Consider the following 20,079-nt stretch of genomic DNA (forward strand, 5'->3'; position numbering starts at 1 on the left):
CAAAGAAAGAACAGGGTCTGGGTCCAAATGCAGGGAAGATTAACTTTAACCCTCTGGAGTCTAAGAACAAAAAAGCCAACACGGCAAAAACAAAACCAAGATGCAAAAAAACACGAGAACCAGTAACACTTACAAGAAGTTGAGGTGACAAGGTGGGCGGGGTCAGAAAAGAGACAGGACAAAAGCACATGGCACCAAACAAACACAACACTCACAGAAGACTGTGACAGAAAGACATAAGACTGTGACAGAAAGACAGAAAACTATGACAGATTGGATATCAATTTATATAAACTGTTATGGTTCATGAATGGTCATGGGTCAAATTAAAGTCATAACACTTTATTTTCATAGTCCCTTTTGAATATTCTATTGACAATATAAGTATTGCACTTACATGTCAACTAACTCTCATTATAGTACTAATAGACTGTCTGCTTAATTTCTAATTCTGATGCTTTCCCAGAATATGTTTGACTGACTACAAGTAACTTTGCAAGTACATCAACTTATTCTAACACTCTAATGAAAGCAGGTACAGTCGTGGCCCAAAATATTGGCACCCTTTGTAAAAGTGACCAAAGAAGGTTGTGAAAATTCATTGTTAATCCTTTTGATATTTTATTTAAAAAAATATTCACAAAAATGTATCCTTTCATTGGATAATAAGAAATGAAAAGTTTTTTCTCAAATGCTCATTGGACACAATTATTGGCCCCCCTAGAATAAAATATCTCTGAAGTATATTCCCATTCAAATTCACAATTTTGAGCACTCAAGCTTGATTATAAACATGAAATTATCCAGCTATGGCTATTGCTACCTGTTTCACAGAAATATAAAGAGGAGGGAAAACAAAGCCCAAATTCCCTTAATCATTCATCACAATGAGAAAAACCAAAGAATGTATTTCTGATGTGATAATTGAGATAATTGAGCTTAACAAATTGGTGAAGTGGCTTTAAGAAAAGAGCTAGAGCAGTGAAAATTCCCATTTCCACCATCAGGGCAATAATTAAGAATCTCCAATCAACATAAAATGTTACAAAACTGCTTGGAAGAGGACTTGTCTATATCGTCCTAATGTGTGGTGAGAAGGAGAGTTTGAGTAGCTAAAGACTCGCCAGGTCACAGCTGGAGAACTGCAGCAAATAGCGGAGTCTCTGGTTCAGAAAACCTTTTAAAAAAAGTCAAACAGAACCTACATCAACACATGTTGTTTGGGAGGGTTACAAGAAAAATTATCCTAGCTCATTCAAAAACAAACTAAAGCATAATTCAGTTATCAGCCAAGACTGGAACTTTAAATGTGAATGGCTTCTATGATCAGATGAAACCAAAAAAATGAGATTTTTTTTAGCAGCAAACACTCAAGATGGGTTAGGTGAACACAGAGAGAAAAAAGTAACCCATGTGCACAATGAAATATACTGCTGTATTTGTTTTTTTCTGGGCCTATATTTCTGCTGGAGGCCCTAGACATCTTGTTTAGAAACATGGCATCATGGATTCTATCAAATACCAACAGATAAAAAATCAGTAAGTGACTGTTAGAAATCTTATAATGGTCCATGTTTTGATCTTTCAACCATACAATAATCCAAACACAAACCTCGAAAACAACAAAGAAATGGGTCACTGAGCTCAAAACCAAGCTTCTGCTATAGCCATTCCAGTCCTCTGACCTGAACCCTACAGAACATGAGAGGAGTGAACTGAAGAAGCACCAACATGGAGCTGGGAATCTAAAGGGTCTGGAGTGATTCTGGATGAAAGAATGGTCTCTGATCTCTTGTCAGGTGTTCTCTAACCTCATCAGGCATTATAGAAAAAAAAAAATAGACCTGTTAATCTGGCAAATGGAAGTTTCAAAAAGTACTGAATAAAAGGGTGCCATTAATTGTGGCCAATGTGTATTAGAAAAAAAAAAACATTTATTTCATAATGATATTTCCCCCTGTTTTAAATTCTTATTATCCAATGAAAGGATACATTTTTGTGAATTTTTTATATAAAAGTGCAAAACGATTAAAGCAGATGAATTTTCACACCCTTCTTTGATCATATTTACCAAGGGTGCTGATATTTTTGGCCACGACTGTAGGTGCAACAACGCAACAACATAAATTTCAAAAGGAACCATAACAATAAAGTGAAACCACTATATTAAATAACAATTAAAAAAAATAAAATAAATTGATGTTATAATTTGACGTTGTTTGGATGTTACCATTATGACGCCTTGAAAACACTGGATTATGGTTGCCATACCTGATGACTAAATATCAGTATTTGATGTCAATCTGACGTTGGTTTAAGAGGTAGACTCGACGTTGGATTTTGATTTGCTAATGCCACAACCTAAAACTAACTACAGAAAAACATCAAATGATGTTTTAATTTGAAGTTGTGTGGACGTTGCCATTATGACGTCTAGAAAACGTTGGATTATGGTTGCCATACCTGACGACTTAATATCAGTATTTGATGTCAATGTGACGTTGGCCTAAGACGTTGGCTCGACGTTGGGTTTAGGTTAGTTAATGTCACAACCTAAAAACAAACTAAAGATCAAAGTCAAATGGCGTTATAATTTGACGTTGTTTCGACATTAACATTATGACGTCTTGAAGACGTTGGATTTTGGTTGCCATACCTGACGACTAAACATCAGTTTTTGATGTCAATGTGACATTGGCTTGAGATGTTGGCTCGACGGTGGATTTTGGTTAGTTAATGTCACAACCTAAAACTAACTACAGATCAACGTCAAATTATGTTTTAATTTGACGTTGTTTGGACGTTGCCATTATGACGTCTAGAAAATGTTGGATTTTGGTTGCCATACCTGACGACTTAATATCAGTATTTGATGTCAGTGTGACGTTGGCTTGAGACGTTGGCTCGACGTTGGATTTTAGTTAGTTAATGCCACAACCTAAAAACAAACTAAAGATCAAAGTCAAATGACGTTAGAATTTGACGTTGTTTGGACATTAACATTATGGCTTTTGGTTGCCATACCTGGCGACTAAATATCAGTATTTGATGCCAATCTAACGTTGGCTTGAGACGTTGTCTTGACGCTGGATTTTGGTTGGTTAATGCCACAACTTAAAACTAACTACAGATCAACGTCAAATGATGTTTTAATTTGACGTTGTTTGGACGTTGCCATTATGACGTCTAGAAAACGTTGGATTTTGGTTACCATACCTGACAACTTAATTTCAGTATTTGATGTCAGTGTGACGTTGGCTTGAGACGTTGGCTCGACGTTGGATTTTAGTTAGTTAATGCCACAACCTAAAACTAACTACAGATCAACGTCAAATGATGTTTTAATTTGACGTTGTTTGGACGTTGCCATTATGACGTCAATATAACGTTGGATTTTGGTTGCCATACATGACGACTTAATATCAGTATTTGATGTCAGTCTGACGTTGGCTTGAGACGTTGGCTCGACGTTGGATTTTGGTTAGTTAATGTCACAACCTAAAAACAAACTAAAGATCAAAGTCAAATGACGTTAGAATTTGACGTTGTTTGGACATTAACATTATGGCTTTTGGTTGCCATACCTGGCGACTAAATATCAGTATTTGATGCCAATCTGACGTTGGCTTGAGACGTTGTCTTGACGCTGGATTTTGGTTGGTTAATGCCACAACTTAAAACTAACTACAGATCAACGTCAAATGATGTTTTAATTTGACGTTGTTTGGACGTTGCCATTATGACGTCTAGAAAACGTTGGATTTTGGTTACCATACCTGACAACTTAATATCAGTTTTTGATGTCAATGTGACTTTGGCTTGAGACATTGGCTAGACGTTGGATTTTGGTTAGTTAATGCCACAACCTAAAACTAACTACAGATCAACATCAAATAATGTTTTAATTGGACGTTGTGTGGACGTTGCCATTATGACGTCTAGAAAACGTTGGATTATGGTTGCCATACCTGACGACTAAATATCAGTATTTGATGTCAATGTGACGTTGGCCTGAGACGTTGGCTTGACGTTGGGTTTAGGTTAGCTAATATCACAACACAACCTAAAAACAAACTAAAGATCAAAGTCAAACAATGTTTTAATTTTACGTTGTTTGGACGTTGCCATTATGATGCTTTGTAGACGTTGGATTTTGGTTGCCATACCTGACGACTAAATATCTTTATTTGATGTCAATCTGACGTTGGCTTGAGACATTGTCTTGATGTTGGATTTTGGTTAGTTAATGCCACAACCTAAAACTAACTACAGATCAACGTCAAATGATGTTTTAATTTGACGTTGTTTGGACGTTGCAATAATGACGTCTAGAAAATTTTGGATTGTGATTGCCATACCTGACGACTTAATATCAGTATTTGATGTCAGTGTGACGTTGGCTTGAGACGTTGGCTCGACGTTGGATTTTGGTTAGTTAATGTCACAACCTACAACTAACTACAGATCCACGTCAAATGATGTTTTAACTTGACGTTGTTTGGACGTTGCCATTATGACGTCTAGAAAACGTTGGATTTTGGTTGCCATACCTGACGACTTAAAATCAGTATTTGATGTCAGTGTGACATTGGCTTGAGACGTTGGCTAGACGTTGGATTTTGGTTAGTTAATGCCACAACCTAAAACTAACTACAGATCAACGTCAAATGATGTTTTAATTTGACGTTGTTTGGACGTTGCCATTATGACGTCTAGAAAACATTGGATTTTGGTTGCCATACCTGACGACTAAACATCAGTTTTTGATGTCAGTGTGACATTGGCTTGAGACGTTGGCTCGACGTTGGATTTTGGTTAGTTAATGTCACAACCTACAACTAACTACAGATCCACGTCAAATGATGTTTTAACTTGACGTTGTTTGGACGTTGCCATTATGACGTCTAGAAAACGTTGGATTTTGGTTGCCATACCTGACGACTTAAAATCAGTATTTGATGTCAGTGTGACATTGGCTTGAGACGTTGGCTAGACGTTGGATTTTGGTTAGTTAATGCCACAACCTAAAACTAACTACAGATCAACGTCAAATGATGTTTTAATTTGACGTTGTTTGGACGTTGCCATTATGACGTCTAGAAAACTTTGGATTTTGGTTGCCATACCTGACGACTTAAAATCAGTATTTGATGTCAGTGTGACATTGGCTTGAGACGTTGGCTAGACGTTGGATTTTAGTTAGTTAATGCCACAACCTAAAACTAACTACAGATCAACGTCAAATGATGTTTTAATTTGACGTTGTTTGGACGTTGCCATTATGACGTCTAGAAAACATTGGATTTTGGTTGCCATACCTGACGACTAAACATCAGTTTTTGATGTCAGTGTGACATTGGCTTGAGACGTTGGCTCGACGTTGGATTTTGGTTAGTTAATGTCACAACCTACAACTAACTACAGATCCACGTCAAATGATGTTTTAACTTGACGTTGTTTGGACGTTGCCATTATGACGTCTAGAAAACGTTGGATTTTGGTTGCCATACCTGACGACTTAAAATCAGTATTTGATGTCAGTGTGACATTGGCTTGAGACGTTGGCTAGACGTTGGATTTTGGTTAGTTAATGCCACAACCTAAAACTAACTACAGATCAACGTCAAATGATGTTTTAATTTGACGTTGTTTGGACGTTGCCATTATGACGTCTAGAAAACGTTGGATTTTGGTTGCCATACCTGACGACTTAATATCAGTATTTGATGTCAGTGTGACGTTGGCTTGAGACGTTGGCTCGACGTTGGATTTTAGTTAGTTAATGCCACAACCTAAAACTAACTACAGATCAACGTCAAATGATGTTTTAATTTGACGTTGTTTGAACGTTGCCATTATGACTGCTAGAAAACGTTGGATTTTGGTTGCCATACCTGACATCTTAATATCAGTATTTGATGTCAGTGTGACATTGGCTTGAGACGTTGGCTCGACGTTGGATTTTGGTTAGTTAATGCCACAACCTTAAACTAACTACAGATCAACGTCAAATGATGTTTTAATTTGACGTTGTTTGGACGTTGCCATTATGACGTCTAGAAAACATTGGATTTTGGTTGCCATATCTGACGACTAAACATCAGTTTTTGGTGTCAGTGTGACATTGGCTTGAGACGTTGGCTCGACGTTGGATTTTGGTTAGTTAATGCCACAACCTAAAACTAACTACAGATCAACGTCAAATGATGTTTTAATTTGACGTTGTTTGGACGTTGCCATTATGACGTCTAGAAAACGTTGGATTGTGGTTGCCATACCTGACGACTTAATATCAGTATTTGATGTCAGTGTGACGTTGGCTTGAGACGTTGGCTCGACGTTGGATTTTAGTTAGTTAATGTCACAACCTAAAACTAACTACAAATCACCGTCAAATGATGTTTTAATTTGACGTTTTTTGGACGTTGCCATTATGACTGCTAGAAAACGTTGGATTTTGGTTGCCATACCTGACATCTTAATATCAGTATTTGATGTCAGTGTGACATTGGCTTGAGACGTTGGCTCGACGTTGGATTTTGGTTAGTTAATGCCACAACCTAAAACTAACTACAGATCAACGTCAAATGATGTTTTAATTTGACGTTGTTTGGACGTTGCAATTATGACGTCTAGAAAATGTTGGATTGTGGTTGCCATACCTGACGACTTAATATCAGTATTTGATGTCAGTGTGACGTTGGCTTGAGACGTTGGCTCGACGTTGGATTTTAGTTAGTTAATGCCACAACCTAAAACTAACTACAGATCAACGTCAAATTATGTTTTAATTTGACGTTGTTTGGACGTTGCCATTATGACGTCTAGAAAACGTTGGATTATGGTTGCCATACCTGACGACTAAACATCAGTATTTGATGTCAGTGTGACATTGGCTTGAGACGTTGGCTCGACGTTGGATTTTGGTTAGTTAATGCCACAACCTAAAACTAACTACAGATCAACGTCAAATGATGTTTTAATTTGACGTTGTTTGGACGTTGCCATTATGACGTCTAGAAAACGTTGGATTATGGTTGCCATACCTGACGACTAAACATCAGTTTTTGATGTCAGTGTGACATTGGCTTGAGACGTTGGCTCGACGTTGGATTTTGGTTAGTTAATGCCACAACCAAAACTAACTACAGATCAACGTCAAATGATGTTTTAATTTGACGTTGTTTGGACGTTGCCATTATGACGTCTAGAAAACGTTGGATTTTGGTTGCCATACCTGACGACTAAACATCAGTTTTTGATGTCAGTGTGACATTGGCTTGAGACGTTGGCTCGACGTTGGATTTTGGTTAGTTAATGCCACAACCAAAACTAACTACAGATCAACGTCAAATGATGTTTTAATTTGACATTGTTTGGACGTTGCCATTAGGACGTCTAGAAAATGTTGGATTTTGGTTGCCATACCTGACGACTTAATATCAGTATTTGATGTCAATGTGACGTTGGCTTGAGACGTTGGCTCGACGTTGGATTTTGGTTAGTTAATGCCACAACCTAAAACTAACTACAGATCAACGTCAAATGATGTTTTAATTTGACGTTGTTTCGACGTTGCCGTTATGACGTCTAGAAAACGTTGGATTTTGGTTGCCATACCTGACGACTTAAGATCAGTATTTGATGTCAGTGTGACATTGGCTTGAGACGTTGGCTCGACGTTGTATTTTGGTTAGTTAATGCCACAACCTAAAACTAACTACAGATCAACGTCAAATTATGTTTTAATTTGACGTTGTTTGGACGTTGCCATTATGACGTCTAGAAAACGTTGGATTTTGGTTGCCATACCTGACGACTTAATATCAGTATTTGATGTCAGTGTGACGTTGGCTTGAGACGTTGGCTCGACGTTGGATTTTAGTTAGTTAATGCCACAACCTAAAACTAACTACAGATCAACGTCAAATGATGTTTTAATTTGACGTTGTTTGAACGTTGCCATTATGACTGCTAGAAAACGTTGGATTTTGGTTGCCATACCTGACATCTTAATATCAGTATTTGATGTCAGTGTGACATTGGCTTGAGACGTTGGCTCGACGTTGGATTTTGGTTAGTTAATGCCACAACCTTAAACTAACTACAGATCAACGTCAAATGATGTTTTAATTTGACGTTGTTTGGACGTTGCCATTATGACGTCTAGAAAACATTGGATTTTGGTTGCCATATCTGACGACTAAACATCAGTTTTTGGTGTCAGTGTGACATTGGCTTGAGACGTTGGCTCGACGTTGGATTTTGGTTAGTTAATGCCACAACCTAAAACTAACTACAGATCAACGTCAAATGATGTTTTAATTTGACGTTGTTTGGACGTTGCCATTATGACGTCTAGAAAACGTTGGATTGTGGTTGCCATACCTGACGACTTAATATCAGTATTTGATGTCAGTGTGACGTTGGCTTGAGACGTTGGCTCGACGTTGGATTTTAGTTAGTTAATGTCACAACCTAAAACTAACTACAAATCACCGTCAAATGATGTTTTAATTTGACGTTTTTTGGACGTTGCCATTATGACTGCTAGAAAACGTTGGATTTTGGTTGCCATACCTGACATCTTAATATCAGTATTTGATGTCAGTGTGACATTGGCTTGAGACGTTGGCTCGACGTTGGATTTTGGTTAGTTAATGCCACAACCTAAAACTTACTACAGATCAACGTCAAATGATGTTTTAATTTGACGTTGTTTGGACGTTGCAATTATGACGTCTAGAAAATGTTGGATTGTGGTTGCCATACCTGACGACTTAATATCAGTATTTGATGTCAGTGTGACGTTGGCTTGAGACGTTGGCTCGACGTTGGATTTTAGTTAGTTAATGCCACAACCTAAAACTAACTACAGATCAACGTCAAATTATGTTTTAATTTGACGTTGTTTGGACGTTGCCATTATGACGTCTAGAAAACGTTGGATTATGGTTGCCATACCTGACGACTAAACATCAGTATTTGATGTCAGTGTGACATTGGCTTGAGACGTTGGCTCGACGTTGGATTTTGGTTAGTTAATGCCACAACCTAAAACTAACTACAGATCAACGTCAAATGATGTTTTAATTTGACGTTGTTTGGACGTTGCCATTATGACGTCTAGAAAACGTTGGATTATGGTTGCCATACCTGACGACTAAACATCAGTTTTTGATGTCAGTGTGACATTGGCTTGAGACGTTGGCTCGACGTTGGATTTTGGTTAGTTAATGCCACAACCAAAACTAACTACAGATCAACGTCAAATGATGTTTTAATTTGACGTTGTTTGGACGTTGCCATTATGACGTCTAGAAAACGTTGGATTTTGGTTGCCATACCTGACGACTAAACATCAGTTTTTGATGTCAGTGTGACATTGGCTTGAGACGTTGGCTCGACGTTGGATTTTGGTTAGTTAATGCCACAACCAAAACTAACTACAGATCAACGTCAAATGATGTTTTAATTTGACATTGTTTGGACGTTGCCATTAGGACGTCTAGAAAATGTTGGATTTTGGTTGCCATACCTGACGACTTAATATCAGTATTTGATGTCAATGTGACGTTGGCTTGAGACGTTGGCTCGACGTTGGATTTTGGTTAGTTAATGCCACAACCTAAAACTAACTACAGATCAACGTCAAATGATGTTTTAATTTGACGTTGTTTCGACGTTGCCGTTATGACGTCTAGAAAACGTTGGATTTTGGTTGCCATACCTGACGACTTAAGATCAGTATTTGATGTCAGTGTGACATTGGCTTGAGACGTTGGCTCGACGTTGTATTTTGGTTAGTTAATGCCACAACCTAAAACTAACTACAGATCAACGTCAAATTATGTTTTAATTTGACGTTGTTTGGACGTTGCCATTATGACGTCTAGAAAACGTTGGATTATGGTTGCCATACCTGACGACTAAACATCAGTTTTTGATGTCAGTGTGACATTGGCTTGAGACGTTGGCTCGACGTTGGATTTTGGTTAGTTAATGCCACAACCAAAACTAACTACAGATCAACGTCAAATGATGTTTTAATTTGACGTTGTTTGGACGTTGCCATTAGGACGTCTAGAAAACGTTGGATTTTGGTTGCCATACCTGACGACTTAGTATCAGTATTTGATGTCAATGTGACGTTGGCTTGAGACGTTGGCTCGACGTTGGGTTTAGGTTAGTTAATGTCACAACCTAAAACAAACTACAGATCAACGTCAAATGATGTTTTAATTTGACGTTGTTTGGACGTTGCCATTATGACGTCTAGGTAACGTTGGATTTTGGTTGCCATACCTGACGACTAAATATCAGTATTCGATGTCAATGTGACGTTGGCTTGAGACGTTGGCTAGACGTTGGATTTTGGTTATTTTATAACACAACCTAAAAACAACCTAATATCATCGTCAGATGATGTTGGTCTTGGACATCAATTTAACGTTGTCATTAGACGTTGGCTTGACATTGAATTTTGGTTACCTGACGTCGCGACCTAAATCTAATCTAATATTAACGTCATATGACGTTGTGTGCCTGCTGGGAATGATTGACTTACAAGCTATTTTTAAAAGGCCGGTCATTTTGAATGGGAACACCAAATTAGCACCAAAGGATTTTCAGCACAGCAAAAGGGTTAATATATGGGATATAAATAAGGTCACTAGGTTTTGAAACAATCCCACTCACTGTGAATCTCAGGTCGACTCTCATTTTGTCATCATAAACTGCAGAAAAAAAAAAAAAAAAAAACGGAGAAGGAGACTCTCTGGATTACACTCTCTGGCTTGGCAGCTGATTGAGGACGTCGACCCCTGAGTTGAACAGTAGCTCAAAAGCCATGAGAGGCTCTCCAGAGTCATGAGACAGGACTCATGGGGTCATTAGACTGATTACAGAGTCAGAAAGATACAAGGATGAAATTAAGAATAACTGCATGATATTTCACTCCACCCTAATTAGAAAAGTTGTGATGTGTCCTTAATATTATACGGCTCTCTGGGATACTTGATTCTGATTAGTCAAATGTGAAATTATGCTGTCAGATATTTATGTTTAATTACTCCTTTAATTATGAGACATCTCCAATACCATAACTGAGGTGAGACCCTTGAGCAAGGCACCAAACCACCTCCCTAGGGGCCACAGCACAAATAGCTGTCCAGTGCTCTAGGTGTATGTATGTGTGTGCACTTGGATGGGTTAAATGCAGAGCACAAATTCAGAGTATGGGACACGGTACTTGGCCACACGTCATGTCACTTTAATTTTTCTAAAATCAACTTTTGTACCATTTTATAAAAAAAAAAAAAAAAAAAAAAAGATATTAAATATATATTTTATTTATTATAGACAAATAAACAGTGACAATAAATTTAGTAGCAAAATACTTTTTAATAAATATTTGTATTGATTAAATGATGATATTTCATTTAAAACTGAGATTTATCATGTATAGTTTATGCTTGGGAAAAAGTGATTGGAAACAAAACTAAATGAGAACAATGAACATTTCCAAAATAAATAGCTTGTTAAACTGTCAAATAAATGGCATTAAATGTAATTAAAACGAATAATAATAAAAAATAATAATAATTTAAAAAGTCTATTAATTCAGTATTACCTAAAATAATTCATGAACACTTGTCTCAAAAGCCACTCACATGTAAAATACTATCAGTACCTCAATGAATATCACACATTCACAATTGCTAAGTTGAATTGATTTAAACTTATACATTTACATGCTTGGTATCATGCAACAACAAGTTTAATAATAAAAAAGTGTACATACTGTATATATACACACACATATGTATATATAGAGAGAGAGAGAGAGAGAGAGAGAGAGAGAGAGAGAGAGAGAGAGACCACGGTGTGCTGACAGTTTTAATAACACAGACTCTGTCTAAAAAATATTTCAAAATGAGTAATGACCTTTTCCTGATTTGATCACCTAAAGGAAACCAATTAACATATTGTACTTAGGCCAGTTATTTTCTCCTTCTCCCTCCCTCTGTTTTTTTGTCTCTTGGGCAACTACTGGGGAGAGCAGAGCTTCACAAATTAGTGGTGTGAGCTGGAAGACTCAATTACCTGGAAAAGGTCTTGTGTGGCGCTTTGCCCATGACACTGTTCACAGCCCACAGAGAGCACAGCGTGGAGGGGAGAGGAGGAGGTGATGCAGCGGGTGGGTGTGTGGGACTGGAAGACAGTTGCTGGGAGGTAGAGAGAAAACGAGAGATAGTATATGTAGAGGAGAAGCGAAAACAGGTGATGACATGTAGAGGTTTAATGACTCCTCCATCAAACAAGTTTTCTGTTGTTACCAGAAATGCCTCAGAGGGGACAGTGGCATGTTTTTTCCTCATTAGGCCTAAAACTTCCAGTGCAGTCTTCACTGTCTGACATGGTACAGTCTGTCCTGCATGAGAATAGTCCATAATATCAAGGAGGCGGGGGTTGTCTCCCTGAAGGCTAGCTAGATCCTGATAGCCTCCTCCTTTGTTCCTTTCTCTCTCTTTCTCTCTCTCTCTCTCTCTGTCAGGATGATTGGAGAGACATCAAGATGAGAGACTCTAAAAGTGGTAGAAGGCTATCACACTATCACACCATTTTGAGGTTAACAGCTTTTTAATGGATAATGTGCATTAGTGTTCTTAAATATCTTTTTTGAGTATAACTACTTCTATTACTACTAATATTTCATACAATACAGCTAAAAATAAAAAAAAAAATCCCAAAAGGGGTTTTCACAGCAAGGCCATAGAAGAACCATCTTTAGTCTCCCAAATAATCTTTCAGTGAACAAAAGGTCTATAGACCTTTTTCAGCTACAAAGAACCTTTTATGAAATGGAAAGATTCCATGAATGTTACAGGTTTTTCATGCAACTAAGGAGACTTTAATAATTGTAAAGTAAGTATGCAGTGAATTGCTCAAAAGTGACAGCAAGGATAATGTTATAATATTACAAAATATTAATTCATGCTGTTCTTTTTAACTTTGCATTCGGTAAAAAATGCTGAAAAGTACTATTATTTCTGTTTTCAACTTAATAGGAAGTAATAATAGGGATCGTTTCTTGATCAGAAAATCTGCATAATAGAATGATTTCTAAAGGATTATAGACTGGATTATATAACTGGACTGCTTTTTAGACATGTTTGCAGTGACTTAACCAGCTGGTGTCAAGGTGATTTTTATGTGTGTGAAGTCTCATTAAGTGTATGGGTCCTAGCAGAGTAGCTATGGACGTGTTTCACTAACTTTCTTTATAGGAAAAGACACAAACGAGAGAGAGAGAAGGGAAAAAAACTGCAGCAAGGAAAATTTCACCAAGTACAATGTGTTCCTGGATCAACATCCTTGTTGATCCTGGAACAACATTCCAATCAACCAATCAGAATTGAGATTTATTTTCAGAAAATATCTGTTTTAGGCTCACATTTAGGGTTAGGTGCTTCTAAACTCTTGTTAATCAGCTATCATTTTCCACTGATTTTAGGAATACATTATGGGTAGGGTTAGGTTTAGGGGTAGGGATTGGGTTAAGTTTATATTTTTAGAAAATAATGTTGATCCAGGAACATGTCTTAATTGGCAATATCATTTTTAGACAGCCCCCCCCCCCCCCACTTCAGTCAACCACTGAGAGTTTTGATTTGTTCAGCAGAGCAGAACAGAAACACATGACTTCTGCAGTCTTGAGATGCTCTTTGAATTGCCGGCTGTCTACGGTGTTGAAACGTTCGTTGTGTCTAGCAGGTGCAAGTGTCTAGAATGAATAGAGGGCCATCTGTTCAGGGGTGGATGAATTATGACTGAAGAGGAAGCCCCCCCCCCCCCCCATATCGTTTGCGATGCACGGATGGTTCCATAGTCAAATAAGTGATGTTCCCGTGGAATTTAAAATTAATTTGTGCTGTATTGGCTCACCAAAACACGCCTTGTTCATTTCTCTATCCAACCCTGTAATGCAAATAGATAATTATAGTTGTCCGCTTGCATGCTTTTTCATTTATACACACAACCACATGAAGCCATGCATGCATGCAAGTGCACACACAAGAGGTTCTATTCAGCAGTGACATCTTACATTAGTATAATATTTTTTTTCACAGCCCTCTGAGTATAGATGGTGTAATAGTAGTGTTAATGACATATCCAAAGTGAGCAGAACCTGTGTGTGTATGTGCATTAGATTATGAGAAGATCGTTTTGGAGATGAATAGGTGTCATTGTGGCCATAAAGGGCTCTTAATGCTCCTGAACACAGATTCATAGTATGACTCAATGTCAAAAGCATAACCTTGCCATACATACTTATACTGAGAATAATAATCCATGGGCTTTAAAAGGAGAGGCCATTCATTACAAATAAAACACACCACACTCAGAGTTGTGTTAAGTGCATAACAAGTGCTAGTGAATTGAGATAGTCTTAATGTAAATAGTTCTTTCTTGAAAACTACTGAAAATAATGGAAATAATTGAAGAAAATATGAAATGAAACAGACTGATCATTTCTTGTTTTGTAAATGAACATTTAAGTGATTACATCAACTTTTGAGATAAAATAAATCAATGAACTATGAAAATGTTCTGTAACTTTCAGAAAAAATTCTCTGCCAGTCCATAAAGATAATTTGTTGAAACTACACTGGAAAAACAACTCATTCGGTGCTTCTGCATGTGAACTCATGGCTGATGAGACCATTTGAACAGATCATTAAACCAGAACAGTTAAAAAAGAAACTATACAGCATGCAACACTGAAATAAGTGCTTGCAAAATAGAGCTGCAATTTCACGTACAAAAGGGTGTTTTTCTAGAACATTTCAAGGCACATCAATGAAAAATGGCAAAAAGAGTGCAACATTATTAAAGGAATAGTTCACCCTAAAATGAAAATTTGTTGAAAATGTTTCCACTTTCAGGCCATCCAATATGTAGATGACTCTATTTCCTCATAGGATCAGATTTAGAGAAATGTAGCAATGGATCAGCAATGGATCTTCTGCAGTGAATGGGTGCCGTCAGAATGAGAATCCAAACAAATGATAAAAATATCACAATTATCCACATGACTCCAGTACATAAATTCACATCTTGTGAAAATATGCATTTTTGTAAGAAACAAATCCGTCTTTAAGGCGTTTTAACTTTAAAATGTTGCTTCTGGCCAAAATACCAATCCATAATCAGTAAAAGCTTCCACCAGTAAAAAGTACAAAGTCTCCAAATCTGTTCCAGTGAAGAAACAAACTCATCTACATCCTGGATGGCCTGAGGGTAAGAAAATTATCCTTGCCTAACTAACTAACATCCTTGCCTAAATGTAAAAATACAATATAAGAGTAATACAATTCATTTTCAGCACATCAACATTCACTTTTCTATGAGTGAGCTTTTCTTTGTCCTTCTGCCTTTTTTATTCTCTATCCATGTCTGACTTATTCAGCATTATTCTCAGAGTACCTACACCAGCAGTTTCAGTGGCCTACTCCCACAACAATCCTGTCCATCAAAGAATCCCGTTTCAACTGAGAATTCTGATGCAGAAGGCAACATGATCACAATATGTGACTGACACCTCGGCAGCCGAAAGATAGAGGCCTCAAGTGACCCAGACTTCACTTGAGGAAGAGAGAGAGAGAGTGAAAAAAAAAAAAAAAACTTTTTCTCTACAGTGCTGATCACAGGAGTGGTCTGGAGGTCACTACAAACATACAACCGAACAGGACACAGGGGCACAGACAAATGTCAGGAATAAGGGGGAAAAAAAAAATTATAATATTATTATTATTTTATTTTATTTTTCAGAGAGGAAAATAACATATCCCATGCTTTGTGTGATCAATGGGTATAACAATCTGCAAACTGCAAACTGAAACCGTTAACTTTTGCTGTAAGGCAAACTAAGTTATCACTAGATGTAATAAGCAATAAATCAAAATTATAAATGTTTATATTAATATTTATTTTTACATGACTCATAATTATTGTATATATTACAAGCCATGATAATGATTTGAAATATCAGATTTTATTTTATTTTATTTATTTATTTATTTTTTATTTTTTCAACGCTGTGTGGAAAATTTTAATAAATCTCACTTTGATTAGTTCTAAGAGTAAAAGAAAAAATATGTTGAATATATTTACATTTATTCATTTAGAAAACATTTTTCAAGGTGACTTAGGAATAATAAAAAAAAATAGAAACATAAGCCATTAATCATTTGAAGTCAACGATTTTAGCAGATCTGCAATTTCACAGACCACAAAAGTACAGCGCTGTGATGACAGAATATGGCTTTCAAATGAATGCAATGATAAATTAGTTATGAAGGAGCTAAGGTTTCATTCATTAATAGGTAGGTAAACTCTACCTGTAGCTCAAAGGGTTCAAATACTGCAACTAATTTAGTTTAGGTATGTAATGTTAAGCACAAAACATTTTTTTTTTTTTATGGTGGCACAAACACTTAACACAATTGTTCAATAAATAATAATAACAATAATAATAATAATAATAATAATAATAATAATAATAATAATAATAATAATAATAATAATAATAATAATAATAATAATAATAATTTAGACCAACAAGTATATATATATATATATATATATATATATATATATATATATATATATATATATATATATATATATATATATATATATATATATATATTTTATCGAACTGATAAGTTGTAGTTGCTAAGCAACAAAAACATAGCACTTTAAAATAGAATGTGTTGACAGGTGAGCATTTATCACAATTTATAAACTGCATTTAACACGTTTCATCAAATTGGGATTTTGAGTCGTGACTAACCATTTTATAGTTAATAATATCTGTCAACATTGAGTTACTTTACTGTACAAAAATATTATACGCTTTTGGTACACTTTCATTATGTAACATCACACAGAGCTGTCAGAAGTCCAAGCAGACAAACAGGGCTGAAGTCTTGCTAATAAGTAACAAGAATCAGCCCTTAAAATAAAAATAAACTGTTACTGAAATATCTGATCATCCTCCATAAGGTGGTGGATAATTAATAATTAATAATAATAATAATAATAATAATAATAATAATAATAATAATAATAATAATAATAATAATAATAATAATAATAAACATACCTAAACACTTGCACTACCAAGCAAATTACGGACACATTTGTATTATCAGTCCCACGGTGGAAAACTAAAAACATATCTGTGTGGACTTGCTTGGAATGGAGCGGTTAAGTAACAAGAACAGTTTGGCCCATCATTGAAAAAGCAGAGTGTTGTCTCGAGGTCATATTACAAGAGAACAAGTCAAAATGAATAAAGAAAACTTTGTTGCTAAATGATTATAGCTAGAGACCCTAAAATCAACATGGAAGAAGGTGAGACTTTGTTTTAAGAGTACAGTGTGTCAAATTTCACAGGTTTTGAAAAGGTAAAAACATTGTGAAATTTAGCATGCATTTACATGAGACAAAAAGGATGCAAGAGTGTTCAAGACAGAGGAAGCCAAATAATAAGAACACTACAGGTGTCTATGCACCTTTGGCACTTGGCTTCTAACAGTATTGAGAATTTAACATGGAGAATCAAAGTTTAAAGTGTGGAACAGAGGCTGCCATGCTGCAACACATTGACTAATACTGTTCTTGTGGGCAAAGCAATTTTTTTTTTTTATTCTATCTTTGCCTCCCTGTCATTTCCTTTCATATATTATGATTTCAAAAATAAAAATAAAAAAAGACTCAACATAATATACAATAAAGTCTATCAGCTTTCCAATCACATCCTCAGTATCCACCAAAAGTGTCCGCAATGGGCTGTATAAGAAAAAAAGCATACTTATTCTTACTAAGGACTCTAAGGAAGACTGATTCATATCAAAATGTGCAGCTTCACAAATTTACTTTCAGTTCACCTTCACCGGTCACCTTAAAAAGTCATTTTACAACGTGGATTGATAAACCTGCCATTATTCTCCATCTCAATTTAAAGGCAATTTGGATTTTTCAAGTGCTTTTGACATATCTGTTCAGAGCACAAAGCACAAACACAATCCAGAGAAGGTTCAGATAAACAACATCTGAGGAATAGGCTACATGTATTAAGAGTGAGAATGGTTATTGCAAGCCAAACTTTAGGACAGTCAGTATATCCAGAAGTAATTAACTCTGCTGTTTGTGAGAACAGCTCCGTATTTCCACCCTCCTTATTTCTCCCCGAGTCTTGCTGATGGGTGATTATAACTCTGAAGAGCTGCAGGAGGCCTCACTGTCCCATTTCCTCAGCTTGCATCCAAGACCAAAACACTCTCTAATCACAGCTAAACCGTCATATGCGTGCTTGTAAATGTCCTTTCAAAATCCAATGACATTTCTCAGTAATTTTCAAGGTTGCCACGCCTTATATATGTAGCACTTTTTCCCGGCTTTCTGTCAAAACCACCCCCACGCCCCATTAAAACATTTTAATGGATTGCCCTAATATGCTAGTGAAATTTGCCATCTTTCCGCTCGTCCCACGCCAAAGTCTTTAAGAAACTCTGATGGGGAGGGAATCCCGCTGTTCAAACCCAATCTGTCATTTCCTGGCAGCCAAACAATCTAAAATGCTGCCAGGCGCCACACAAAAGACCCATACACACTGCGCCAATTGACTGCCGGTACGGTCCGCATAATCTTCGATGATGAGCTTCATTTCACACGCTATTCTGAAACAGAGTTGGAGATTGCCTTTAAAACACACCAAAACCTCCCCCTGAAAAACACACTGGCTCAATAAAAACACTGTGTATTTGAATCAGTGACAGACTGTTGGGTAAAAAAGCTCTATAGAGCTGTAGAAAATGAATGCAATAAACTAGAGGCAAAAGACGGCTTATGTGATGCTCATTTTGCACGTCTTTTGATCCTACTCTCCATCATTGCCTGCAGTGCTTTCTCTGTATCCCATCTATACTTTGCAATCCACCTTTCTTTAGAAGCGTGTTCTTTACACATTCAGTACGCCCATATGGCTGTTTGTTTTAGAAAAGCCTTCAAATACATGTTTCACTTCCGCTTGATGTACTCAAAGCAGTTTTGAGAAAAGAACAGGATGCATGATGGGTAAACACTGCCTAGAGTTTTTCCTGATCGATTGTTTTCAAACTGTACATTGTTGAGCGCATAAAGAGACAATGCAGCTCGCATGTGGTCTTGTTCCTAAAAACATAAGAAACAAATCAGATTTTTTCAACATTAGAACCAGCAGAACAGTTTTATCAAAAGTCAATTAAATGTGAGCGTTTACTTACAGAAATGAATAATGGACGATCAAGAATAATTAAAATTCAAAATAAAAAAAGAGCCACGGTTGAGATAAACTACACATTTATTCTTAAACAATCAAAATATTTGATCACAATGAATTTACTAACTTGTAATTCGTTATTATGTTAACTCAATTAGTTTCCTACAAATAAATGTAGCTTATGTTTTTTTTTTTTGGGAGGGGGTCAGCAATTTGTGTGCGAGACACTCGTAGTGTAAAGTTATGCAACAGTATTGTGCTGTAAATTCAACAACAGAACATTTATATGAACAACTGTTCCAGTTATAGGTGATATTTCAACGCCATCTCACGGCCAATATGTACATATTTTACGAGGTAGCTAATTCGTACAACCTCACTCGTGTGATTTTGTATGATTTGTATGACAGTTACGTTTAGGGGCGGGGTTAGGTGTGGTCCCGCTCAAAATTCCTCCGAATTTGCCACCTCGTAAAATATGTAGGATTTCTCCCAAGTCGTTTGAATTTATTCGAGTTGTACAATGTTACCCTTTCCTGCAAATGACTTTACTTTTTTTCAATGTCTGGTAGGGTCATTTCCATTTATCAGAATGAATGAGTTAAAATGTTTAATTAAATTCACTTGACTCGAATTGAAGGTGTTTAACATAATTGCATGAATTAATGCATTTATTCTGACACCCCTAATTTCTACAAATTCTTGTTGAATTGAATTGAAGTTACCAACCCAGAACCCACAGGGTTATC

Source organism: Carassius gibelio, chromosome A12, assembly GCF_023724105.1.
Source record: "Carassius gibelio isolate Cgi1373 ecotype wild population from Czech Republic chromosome A12, carGib1.2-hapl.c, whole genome shotgun sequence".
NCBI classification, from domain to species: domain Eukaryota; kingdom Metazoa; phylum Chordata; class Actinopteri; order Cypriniformes; family Cyprinidae; genus Carassius; species Carassius gibelio.